This window comes from Trichosurus vulpecula, chromosome 6, assembly GCF_011100635.1.
Source record: "Trichosurus vulpecula isolate mTriVul1 chromosome 6, mTriVul1.pri, whole genome shotgun sequence".
Taxonomy (NCBI): Eukaryota; Metazoa; Chordata; class Mammalia; order Diprotodontia; family Phalangeridae; genus Trichosurus; species Trichosurus vulpecula.
In genome coordinates this window covers 77,155,225-77,168,912 of record NC_050578.1, presented here as the reverse complement: position 1 = coordinate 77,168,912, position 13,688 = coordinate 77,155,225, and the positions used below count along the sequence as shown (strand labels likewise).

General features: G+C 36.5%; 1 pseudogene; it reads right to left on the bottom strand.

Annotated features, from left to right (window-relative positions):
* Nucleotides 1-9,845: 9,845 nt before the first annotated feature.
* On the bottom strand, nucleotides 9,846-10,456 carry LOC118852688 (annotated as a pseudogene).
* Nucleotides 10,457-13,688: the final 3,232 nt, after the last annotated feature.

Genomic DNA, 13,688 nt, shown 5'->3' with positions numbered 1-13,688 from the left:
AAAAAAGTTAGAATTGAAATAGGATCTCTGCAGAGAAAAATGGATGGAAAACAAATAGTTTAGAACAGAAGGTGGAAACCTTTACCCACATAACAGTCTCCCTGAAAATTAGACTGGATCAAACAGAACCCAATGACTCCAAGAGTCAACAAGAAATATTAGAAGGAAATTTAAAAATGGAAGAAATGAAACCTTAAAGTGCTATGTAAATTATATTACTGTTGTTTTTGTGATGATGATGAGGAGGAGGATGAGGTTGATGATGAGGAGGAGGAGGAGGAGGATGATGATGGAGGGACTTTGGGGAACCAGGCACATTTTGGCGGAGTTGTCAATTGGTCCAGCCATTCTGGAAAGCAATTTAGAACTATTCTCCAAAAGATGTGCATTCCCTTTGTTTAATCAAGTGATACCACTGCTGGGCTACATCCCCAAGAAGATTAATGAAAGAGGAAAATGATCCATCCTTGTAAAAATATTTATAGCAGCTCTTTTTATGGTAGCAAAGAACTGGAAACTAAGGGGTGTCCATTGGATAGGAAATAATAGAACAAATTGCTGCCGAGATATTTAGGATTGATTCAAAGAAACAACCTTCCCAGTAATTAAACCCATCCTATAAAGGGAGGTGGATGCCTCAGAAGGTGCTGTCCTCCCTCCTCATTTCAACTCTTTAAGAGAAAGCTGCAGTACTCAGTGATGTCATAGAGTTCTTGGTCAGATGTAAATTTGACCAGATGGTGGTCTTTGAAGTTCCTTCAGACTTTAGATTCTGTAATTCTAATAAGGATGATATTTCTTTGTAAAGCTTTTTTTTTTTTTATCTTTGGATGAAAAATAACATCTAATACTATGAAAAAAGGGAGGTGTAAACTCATGACAGCTACAATTAAATGAGATTTTTTTCATCTAACCCTCTTACTGAGGTAAAGACTGTCTTTGGCTAATGGACTGGAGGCAGGAGGAGAGTAATTAGAATAGCTAGCTTTTATATACTGTGTTTGCAAAACATTTTTACAAACATTATCCCATTCAATCTTCACAACAACCCTAAGAGATAGGTGCTGTTATTATCCTGAGTTTATAAATGAGGTAACTGAGGCAGACAGGCTAAGTGATTTGCCTAGAGTCACACAGATAATAAATGTCTGAGGCTGGATTTAAACTCAGATCTTCCTGACTCCAGGACCATTACTCTATTCACTGTGCTGCCTAATTGTACATAACCAAGCAGTGGAAAATGGACACACTATCCAATGATAGCACAATCAAGATTTTTTTTGCCCCAGTTTTGGGCATATCCAATTACTTAGCAACAATAAATCTTTTTCAAAAAGAACTCCCAGGTTTTTTTTCCTACCCCTGTTCCCTCTCAAAATATTTCAGGGAGAAAAAAAGAGCCCTCATATTTGTATATGGTTTACAAAGTTGATTGGTTAGTCATTTCAGTTACGCCCTCTGTGTGACCCCATCTAGGGTTTTCTTGGCAAAGATACTGGAGTCGTTTGCCATTTCCTTCTCCAGGTCATTTTACAAATGAGGAAACTGAGGCAGACAGGGTAAAGTGACTTGCCCAGAGTCACACAGCTAGTAAGTGTAAGAGGCCAGCTTTGAATTCACACAGACGAGTCTTCCTGACTGCAGGGCTTGTGCTCCCTCCACTTCACCCCCAGTTTACAAAGTTCTCTCATATAATTTTATTTTGTTTAATCCTCACAACAAACCCATAGGGCAAGTAGGGCAGCTGTCATTACTCCCATTTCACAGATGAGACAAGTATGGCTGAAAAACATTAAGTGACTTAACAATTATATTTATGTGATCAAGTAAACTATTGCCTTTCAGGTTGTATGAGATGATGAGTTGGTTCCAGCCAGGTTAAGCCATTCTTCTAAAGCCATGACATGAGATTTCCCTTAATCCTGAGTTAGAGAAATTGACTATATTAGGCACACAAGTTGTTGTTCAGTAGTTTTCAGTCTTGCTCAACTCATCATGACCCCATTTGGGGTTTTGTTGGCATAGGTACTAAAGTGTTTGTGATTTCCTTCTCCAGCTAATTTTATACATGAAGAAACTGAGGCAAAAAGGGTTAAGTGACTTGCTCAGGGTCGCACAGCTAAGTAAATGTCTGTGGCTACATTTGAACTCTGAAAGATGAGTCTTCATGACTCCAGACACTCTATTTACTACACCATCTAGCACCAGGCACACATAGGCCAGCATAATCAAAAGACAGCTATACCCTTCCTCCTTTTAAAATGACTCAGTAAAAATGTATGGAAACACAATGATTTTATTTATTTATTTCCAGGGGTAGGAGGAAGAGGGGAGAGAGTCAACTTTCAACAGTACAATGTGTAGTTACAGAACAGGGCATTTCTGTCACTCAAAACTTTTATAACATTTAGTTTTTCTCCTTATCTGGTAGGACCTGTTGTTCCTAATGGCATTAATTCAATCAAAAAGGGGAAAAAAATCTTGTCATATTTCCTTGATAAAGGAAAAGGTGAACCAAACTCCTGCTAGGTACAGATAAGCATGGATAATGACAGCGATACATCTTTGGGCAATCTACTCCCCCTACTGTAAGAAGTTTCATATTGAACTTCCTTCTGTCTGCAAGCATGCAAAGCAGGAATGACTTTCAAGATGCTATAAGGATAGAATCTGAAGCTGGACATTTGATTTAGGCACTCGGGAGTTAGAAGACTGGACATCTCTGACTGCCTTGTAATCTTTCTTTTTTTCTTTTTAAATTTAAGGTCACAATGTAGAAATGATCGTGGGGCAAGTAGAAATAATGTTCATGTATTGAACTATCATAAAATGGTCTGAAAGATTTCAGAATCCTATTTTGCTTACTTGGATGATCTTCCTAGCTAATATACTGTAATTTGGACAGCTTGATTAGGTACTATCTGCCATTCAAACTGATCTGAAGAATTCCTGAATGGGAGTTGCTGAACACACTAAGCCAAAAATGTCCGTTTAATTGTGGTACATCCTCTCTAATGTCACATGAGCTGTGAGAAATTTACCTTTGGGACAGACTGAGGAAGAAAGTCATGGAAGGAATAGGGTGCCAATCTATAAACACTACTTCTGAAAGAATAGCCCTTTGGTCTCCTGCTAAGGCTTAGCTGTGTCATTAAAGAAGGCACTTAGTAATTTCATCAAAATTCACCAACATCTACCAGCATCACTGAACAGGGAACTCTTGCCTGCCAATTACATAGAATAGTAAAAGCCTGATCAATTTCAAAACCAGTTTTAACAAGAAACCAAATTCAAACTACATAATAAGTAAAGATGCTTAATCATATGGTTATAGTGTTCATGCGTACCAGATTTAATAAGATAATTCCAACTTCGATTTTATTCTACTGTACCCCCCACAATTATCAAAATATATTCCAGAGTTCACTATTTAGACAAATAATAATTGGATTCATTAAATCAATATCATAATAAAATATACACATCACAAAAACATTATAATCTAAAAAAGATGGAAAAACATTACAATCTTAGCATTGAGAAACTCATGATAATATGCATATATTTGATATAGAGCATACGCCTGAATCATGGAGCAGAGGTGCACTCTACAGATGGATGGCACATTGTAGTATGGTATGAGTGCTCATAACACTCTTGACACAAGGCTTTGCACATAGTAAATGCTTAATAAATGTTTGTGTTAAATAATCATAAAATCTATGACTACCATGCACAAAAAAAGAAAACCCAAATTTGGATTTGGGGGATACCAACTGGAAAAATAGCCCTTCATCCATGTGTCTGAATCTGTGGATCAGAAAAGATGGACATTGTAATCATGGTTTCTACTTTCTTGTGCATCTTTTGACTTATATAGGGGAAGAAAGTCTTCAGAGAGGTCCCAGACTGTCCTTAAATTCCCATAGGATTATCATGCCTATCATCTGGTACATTTTTATATGCTGCCTTTCTGGACACAGATTCATTAAGCAAAAATGGATCTGACCTTATTTGGCTCAAGCTCATGAAATTAATTAAGAAGCTAGAATCCATGGAACCCACTATCCAGGAAACAAACTACCTGAATTATTCCATTTCTAACAAGGCCAACAAAACAACTTCCACTTAGCCTATTGGACTTCTGAGATCACTCACAGTCCAGATGAATTGGAACAAAGACCGCCAAACAATGACCATTACAGAGGCAAAGCATTTCAGATCTGCAACATTACCTAGTCTAATCCTTTCACTTTGTTTTTTAAATGAACAGGCATTAATTTTCTTTCCCTCCCCCAACCATTAAAAAACAACAACAAGAAAAAGAAAAGCCTTATAATAAACACGTATAGTCACACCAAACAAAACCCAACGTTGGCCATACCCAAAAATGTGCATCTCATTTTGTATGTTGAGTCCATCACTTCTGGGTCACAAGGTAGGTAATGTGTTTTGTCCGTTATTCTTCTGCAATCAGAGTTGGCCATTTTAATGATCAGAGTTCTCACGTGCTTTAAAGTTTGTCTTTATGAGGCAACCACTCTTATACATTGTTCTCCTGCTTCTACTCAATTATTCTGCATCAAGTCATATGGGTTTTGCCATTTTTCATTTCTTAAGGCATAATAGGTTTTCTTTCCATTTTAGTATCATCATTTGTTCAGCCATTTCCCAATTGGTGGACACCCCCTTAGATACTAGTTTGTTGCCACTACAAAAGCTAGCTCCATTTTACAGGTGAAAAAAAATTTCATTTCCATCTCTAAAAGGAGGTAAGACTACATCTGTAAGGCATCCCTATGAGAAAGATTGAATGACTTGGCTAAGGTCGCACAACTAATTAGCAACATGAATTCATTGGTCTTTAGCTCTAGCTAGCATTTTACAAATGTAAATTTGTATAATTAGTAAGTAGCTTTCTTCTTACACACACACATACACACACATGCTATCACAACATTTTGATATTTAATCTTTTTAGGATACCCCAAATCCTTTCTGGGGCTAAAGATTTATAATATATGATCAAATAATTTTTTTCAAGTTAAATTTTTTTTACATTTAAAAATTTGAGTTTCAAATTCTCTTTTCCTTTAGCATTTCCTGTACCCATTGATAAAGCAAGTAATATGTTATCAATTATACATGTGAAATCATGCAAAACACATCTCCATATTGTTGTTGTAGTTGTTCAGTCATGTCTGACACTTCATGACCCCATTTTGGGTTTTCTTGGCAAAAATACTGGAGTGCTTTGCCATTTTCTTCTCCAACTCACTTGACAGATGAGGAAACTGGGGCAAACAGGGTTAGGTGACCTGTCCAGGGTTATACAGCTAATAAGTGTCTGAGGCTGGATTTGAACTCAGATCATCCTGACTCCGGGCCTGGCACTCTATCTACTATGCTGCCTAGCTGCCCCCATGTCCATATTAGCTGAGTTGCAAAAAACAAAAGTCAGAAAAATGAAGTGACAAAATTATACTTTAATTTGGACCCAGAGTTCATCAGTTCTTTCTCTGGAGGTAGATAGCATTTTTTTTGTCATGATTCCTTTGTAATTGTCTTGGATCATTGTATTGATCAGAGTAGCTATGCCTTTCACAGTTGACTATCATTACAATATTGCTGTTACTGTGTATAATGATGATTGATGAATTCTTAAAAGTCTAAGAAAAATAGCAGAGGCACCAATGAATCATACCAGAAGCTAAAAGCACAGCATCCTTCCACTGAAATTGTTTGCCTTTGTTATCCATCAGGGGTCAGATTCTGCTGCAAGCAAAATTGCTCCCTGAGGTTGGTCCCTGAGTTCTGGGATCACCTACCAAAGAAACTTGGCAACAGAATGAAAATCTAATATGAGTTTGAGACCAGATCCAAAAGTGTTTCTAAAACTAGGAAATGAACTTTGTGACCCATTCTAACTTCAGCTCAAAGGTCTCAGAAGTGTTCAAAGCAAAGCAAATCAACTTTCTTATTGGCATGGCAGGATGCTGAGGAAGCAAGTTTCCCATTGTTGGCATGTGTACCTCTTTATGAGGCAAGGAATGTTAATTCAGAGGCCATAACATTGTCTCCCTCTTCCCAATGCCAATTCATTATTGTATTATAGTAGTAGAAAGGACGTTGGGTGGGACGAGCCTGACTCTAGTCTGATAATTTAGCTTTGATTCTAGAATGGAATGGGACATGTGTATAATAAAAGGATGTTTACTTAACCATAGCAGAAGAGTTTTCAGAGGAGGAAAAAAGATATCGATAAGAATACAGCATCTATTCTGTTTGGCATAGCTTCCCTGCCTCTCTGTTGCCATGATGATTCATAGTTAGAAGCCTGAGGAAGGATCCAAATGACTATTCACGCCCTGGCTTTTGTACTTTGGGCCTATTGGACATCTCAAACAGGAAGTCTTGTGGGCATCTTAAACTCAACAAGCTCCAAGCTGAACACCTTTTCTACCTTTGTAATATTTCTGTTATACTCCCCCTCTTCCATTCTGACACTGATACCGTCTTGGAGAAGGCCTTCATCATCTCAGCCTAGTCTGTTATTATTTTAGTTGGTCTTCCCATCTCAAGCCTCTCCACTTCAGTCTGCCCTTGTCAAATTGATCTTCCTAAAGCCCACATCTGAATCTCTCTCTCTCTCTCTCTCTCTCTCTCTCTCTCTCTCTCTCTCTCTCTCTCTCTCTCTCTCTCTCTCTCTCTCTCTCCCTCCTCTCTCTTCTCTCTCTCCCTCCCTCTTATCTCTCCCCTCTGTGATCTTCCCATTCCCTTTTGTTTCCCTGTGGAGGGGAACGAATCTACATCCAACTCTGTGTGTGTACGTGTTCTTCCCTTCTTTGAAACAAAGTTGGGAGGGGATAGTTAACCCACTGAACTACAGAGTTAGGATCCCAGAGTACTGTACTCCTCTGATATCATAGGTGAGTAACCCTATATAAAAGGAAAAGAGGCTTGGAGAAAATGACCTGTTCTTAATAAAGCCTTGCTGGCTCTTTGTCACCATCACTTCCTTTACAGGTGAAATTAGTGATTTCATTAATAATCCATTCTAGAATTCTCACAGGAATCAAAGTCAAGTTCACTGAACTAGAGTTGTCAGAATCTATTCTGCCTTTTTAAAAAAAATTAGGACATTTACCCTTCTTCTGTCCTATGATATGACTCCTATTCTCCACCGTCTTTCAGATATCATTGCCAGTCAGAAGTCACATGTGTCAGGTCCTTAGTGCCTAATGATGGAATTTATCTGGACCAGGTGATTTGAATTCATCAAGTGGTGCTCAGTATTCTACCATTCCCTTATTTATCATGGGCATCAGCTCCCTGTTAGACTTTTTCTTATTCTGTCATTTCTGATACAAAGGCCCTTCTTCTTGGCAGATAAAATAGAATCAGCATAAGAAATGAATAGCTCTACTCATCTTTCCTGTTGTCAGTTATCCTCATCCAATTCACCTTAAGTAATGGTGGATGTTTTTTCTTGTCTTTCCCCAAATATAGCTTTAAATAAAAGCCTTTTTCATTGTTGTAAATCAATGAACCAGCATTTGCTAAGCAGCTGCTCTATGCCAGGCACTGTGTCAGGGAATGGGGATGTAGATACAAAGAATGAAACAATCCCCAGTCTCAAGTGGTTCGATTTTGACAGAGAAAGACAACACATATAAGTATATACAGAAGGAATATAAAGAGAATAAATATGAAGTTGTTAAATGCAAGGTAATTTGGGAGGCAAAGCACTAGCAGGTGAGGGGGAGTGAAGAAAGGCTTCATATGGATGGTGTCTGAACTGAATTTTGAAGGATGAGTTTTGAAAAAAGAAGCATTTTTAAGGCTGAAGTCAGGAGGGAGGGCATTCCAGGCATGGAGAAGACACTTAGCTTTCCTTGCTATCCTCAATTTATTCTGAGTTTTAAGACTCCTGGAATTATTTTACAGGACCATGCTGCATTCTCATAATCATCTTGCTAGTTGGTAAGTTTCCTCTGCATTCACAACCCTCCATTTTCCCTCATTAGAATTATTTCTCTATACATCTTCAGTATTTCATTCTTGAGTTTCCCACTCATCTTGGGCTGATTTCCCCTGTAGAATTTATGTCCATGGGATCCTACCTATCTTTCCTCTGAAGGTTGCTCTCCTAAAATCATGTGTGCATGAACTTCTCACAAACTCTATGAGGTCATAGTCACTGCCCCCCAACCTCCCAAGGTTTATATAATTTCCACTCTAGCAATAAGTTTTTCCTGGCTAGTAAGAAACAGATTTAGAATAAAATTTCTGCTTGTTTGTTTCTCCACCTCTCAAAGCATAGAATTATCATTAAGTTGAGACAAGGTTATTATCTAGTTTATTTTTGGAGGTTAAAATAGCTCCAGCAGATGTCCTGATCATAAAAGCCCCTGCAATATGCTTCTGTGGCAGGCTTATTTCCTGTATTCATGCATTTCCTCTTTCTGTCCAGGAGGTCTATAGTATGCTGATGACAAAATTTATGTTTTTCTCCCTCTATCTACTTTCCCACACATGGTCTCAGCCATTCATTCTTTTTCTGATTCCTAGATTTCCTCACATTGTTACCAGGTAGCATTGAAGTACTTTAATTTACCTGTATAATAAAATTAGTTAAATTTGTATTATGGCCTTAAGGCATTATGCTTTAAACTTTAAAAGAAAAAAACAAATGTTTATATCAAGTCTAAAAAGCAACGTTTAAACATTATCCAAATTGTTTTCAATGTAAGAAATAAAAACAAAACAAAACAAGACTTTGGGGAAAAGTTTACAATTCAGTATAAAATTTAACAGTACAAAATAACACTTTTGACAGAATACACAAGAATATATTTCAAAATTCCTAGTGGATTAAGATTTGCTACTATAGTTTATAAACTGAAGAATGTATTAAAATTCCAATTAAAATGAACAAGTAACTACTGAAGAACAGCTTTCCCTCAAATTTAAGAATGAATTTTTGACAATTCTAGTCAGTATTTAAAATATAAAGGTAAGGAAAATTTAAACAATTACTTTGTAATTATGTCTGGTTCAACAATGTAGCAGCTAAAATACTTTATGGTTTCCCTGTTAAGCACAATCAAGTTTCTTTGCATCAATGTATTTGATGTTTTTTTTTGAGCCAAGAAATATTAAACTTTCTCTTCCTACAAAATAGATGTTTTCAAATGACCTTAGTTAATTACATATAGGTATAAATGTTGTGTGTGTATATATAAATATATATATACACACACACACACACACACACATACACACACACATATATATATATATATACACACACAAAGATGCACACACACACACACACACACACACACACACACACACATACCCTAAATGTAGTTAAGCCAGAAACAAATTTTGTGTCTGGAAAGCCTTCATTATTGCATTAGTAAATCCATTGTCAGCTATGGAATAGAATTTTTAAAAGAAGAAAAGAATAGAAATTAATTAAAACCCTTAGAAGGAATAGCATTCAGACATTTTCAGTACCACACATTGCTTCCAAAACTTTATCTAACAAAAAGATAACTACTTTGTAGGAATGTTTTCTAGACACCTACTTTTCTCCAAATATAATTTCTCATAGGTCTGAAATATTATTTTTGAATTTTTAGTGAGTTTGAAACAGCCTTGAAACCATTGGCACTGTTCTCTTGTACACTCATTTTTTTAATGGAAAGGAAACTATTCAGTGCTGTTTTGTAATACTAATGTATTTTTCCCCTTGACATAGAGGAATTCCAACACCCATAATGCTGTCTGAGGAACTATCATCTAGTCTATGCAACTGCCACTTAGTTAGTTCCTGGTTCCTATTCCTCTTCATGCCTTTGCTTCAAGTTGCCACAAATATCAGATTGAAAAGATATCACTCTTTTCCATGTCAGTGGTGATAGCTGTACAGCTAATTTTGCAGGATAAATGACTTAATATTCCTGAAGTTAGTGGACAAATCCAGTTCTAGGACAAACACAGAAATTTTTTCCTTTAATGGGGGTAAATGCATCATCAAACTTCATTCTAAGTTTCTATAACATGTGCAATAACCAAGGAAGCACTTCTGGAAATCCTGGCATCTCCATGGACAAATACTTTTCCTCCTGCTTGCAAACTTCCATCAATAAATTCTTTACTCATGGGGGAAAGCCCACTATGTTTTTAGCTGGATTATCTGCAATCTCCAAGACTAAGTACCTCAAGAACTGGATAAAATTAGGCTTTATAAATTTGGCTTCAAGGCTTTGCCTTATGTGTATGACATGGGTTATTCCAAGTTTCTCCAGTTCATGGAGCTTATTTTTCATAGCAGAAGAATATGAGCCAAGAAACTATCTAACTCTCTCCTCATGAAGTAGGTCCAAGCCTCAGCATCTTCTTCTCTGCACAGTAGGAGGCAGGGAAACTCCATCAGCAAGTGCTCCATCGCCTTCAGCAGGCACCTGGCTAGGGCATAGCTCAATTGTCTTGTTTGTCATTTTTTCTCAGAGGACCATGACATCAGGAAGGAGATGTCATGACTTGCAAGTGAATTGGATTTAAGTGAGGGAGGGCTGTGCCAAGTCACCAGACTCACTTTCTCCTCCACAGCCATCTGGGACTAGTGGCAAGATAGAGGTCAGGGCAACTGGAGATGGCCCATGTTCAGCTGCCTTAGAGAGGATCTGATATCCCCACAGATGAGCCCTCAGGTTACTGTGGTGTTCCAATGGTAGCAACACAGAGAGCTGGAGCTCCCAAAGGGCTCTACCTTGGCTGGGCTCCTTGAGACCTGTGACCTTTTATACTCCTGGTCTGCTGTTGAATCACTCCTCCCACTTTGCCATGCCATCCCCTACCCCCACTAGTTCACACCTAATACCTCTTTCCCCCCATACTCCACTGCACTTTGATCGGATCAAAAGCCCATCAGGAGACATAGGCTTTAGGGAAGATCCTTTACCCCACTGAATTCTTGCTCTTAAAATCATATACAGTCTTCACAATCAAGTGAAAGTGATGACTTACGCGATGAGAAATCACTTCTGCGCCCCCATACATTGCCAGTTAATGTGTACTATATTTGAAATTTCACCATTAAAGAATCCTTTTTTTTTGAGTAGAAAGATGGTGGATTACTACAACAGAATGTTGTATCCATTGTCAGATACTAGGACAGACTATTGTGTGCCTTGTCAGATGGCATCTCTGTATATAATTTTTTGTTTATTGTTTTAAACTTATCATGAAAGTGGTTAAATGTTGAAATAACTGTGTCGCAAAGACAAAAGCCATCAATAAAATGTATTGTTTGTAAATGCAATTGCCAGGGTCACATGATCTTGGTCACTAACAATAGAGTAGTTGTTTTCTATAAACATCTCTACTATTAAAAACCTCAAAAAATGTATCAGATCTATAGTAATCAAACCTGAATTCACAAGACAATGCAATAGAAACAGCACAGAAAGGAAAGCTTTCATGTAATGACATCGGGCAAATACTTTTGAGTTTCTCCTCTTCGACTTTTTCACATACAATGTCTTGTAGGGGGGCAATGTCTTAAGAGTACACCCTTCCCCTTTCCACACTTAAATTTTTCTTTACAAGGATGGGAACTCTTCCATATTACTTTGACCACAGACTAGCAGCATGAATTACACTGGGAACCCTTTTATTCCTTTTATTTTATTTTATATTAATACATATTTATAGAATAAAACAAGCATTTCCATAACAGTACAATAAAAAAGATGATTGTACATAAAAGTGCAAATCTACTAAACATAACTTGCTATTCCTTTCAAATGTATAACAAAATTATTATGAAAATTTCTTTTCTTCTTTTTTTCCTATCCTTTCCCCATCCCTTCCTAGAGATGGCTACCATTAGACACAAATAGGTATATATGCAAAATTATTCTCTATATAGTTATTTTATACATATTTCTCTTATATGCTCTTGAATTAGCATGGTCATCTTTGTATTTGGTTGTTTCTTTTTTTCTTTTCTTCTGGGGAATACATTTTGCCAATCTTCTTTTGTACTTTTTATGCCTTGTACAGGAACTTGCTCCTTTCTATGAAAAGACTTAAAATCTAGATATTCTTCATTGTTCACATTCTTAAATAGTTCTTCTGGACATAAATTTCAACATCCTTTTCAAGTGAAAAGGAATCTTGGTTGGTCTCATTACCATCCTTACCAATTTCACTTGATTTACAGAAAAAAAGTTATTTATGGAGAGAAAGTAAAGATTCTGAGGAGGTAAATCAACTTTAAAAAATTCATTAGTTCTTGTTCTTCAGGGTGTTTCTCAACATTTAATTTTTCATTTTGTAATAGTAGGTCCATATTGCATACATATTTTTCAATACATAAACTAAAACAAAGTCTTACATTATACCAAGTGTTTTTAACCTGGGGTCCAAATTTGAAAAAAATATTTTGATAACTGTATTTCAATATAATTGGTTTCACATCTATCTTTTTTATTGATGAATATGCTCAGATTTTGTAGCATATCATTTTGGGTCCCATCTTAAACTTTTTGGCTATTTAGTATGTGTGTGTGTATGCGTATATATATACATATATAGAGAGAATATACTGAATATATAAAAATGAAATTTGTTTTACTTGAATTTCTTTTTCTTGATACTTGAAGGTCTTTCTTGTGGTCACCTACACAATTTGCTCTTTGTTATTAGAATTGTTAAACACTATGTGCCTTGGATTTAAAATATGCGTGTGTATATACATATATATATATACACGTGTATATATATATATATATATGTATGTATGTATAATTGGTTTTAGTTGTAATCCTTATATATTTTATCATAAGCATTTAAAAAATTCTCATAAGGGCTCCACAAGTTTCATCAAACTGCCAAAGAGGTCCATGACACACAAAAAAAGAATTTATGCTTTAACCTATAGTTGGAGAAATTCTACTTCATGGAATTTTGGAGTTGTATTGTGGAAAAAAAAAATGATTGGCACTTCTCCATTTTTCTATAGTACTTGTTTTACGTACCAGATATCCTTGCACTATGACCGGGAGCTTTCCATAGATCTTAAAATATAATGCTGTTCTGAACTTCCCTTCTTCCCTTTTCTCTCTCATGGCTATTTTGAACAATATATACCAAACTAGAGCCATATTACTGTCATAGAGTTCATTCCACAAAGTTTCACTTATGAGGTCAAATTTCCTTTCTTACATTAGAATCTTTAGTTCCACTTTTTGTTGCCTAAACTTTGCCATTTGTGTATATTGAACATTGGAGGCTATCAATTTTCCTACTGTTTCTTTTATTTTATTAGATTTTCCTTAGATATTCATTCTTTTTGTTTTTGTTTTTCAGTTGTGTCTGACTCTTCATGACCCCATTTGAGGGGTTTTCTTGGCAGAGATACTATAGAGATTTGCCATTTCCTGCTCCAGGTAATTTTGCAGATGAGGAAACTGAGGCAAACAGGGTTAAATGACTTACTCAGGCTCACACAGCTAGTAAGTACCTGAGGCCAGATTTGAACTCATGAAGATGAGTCTTTCTGATGCCAAGCCCAGCACTCTACCCACTGTGTCATCTAGCTGCCCCATTCATTCCTTTAGCAGTATATAGATTTTGAGAGGGGGAGTTAAGGACTGAGTTCGTTCTAGGTAGAA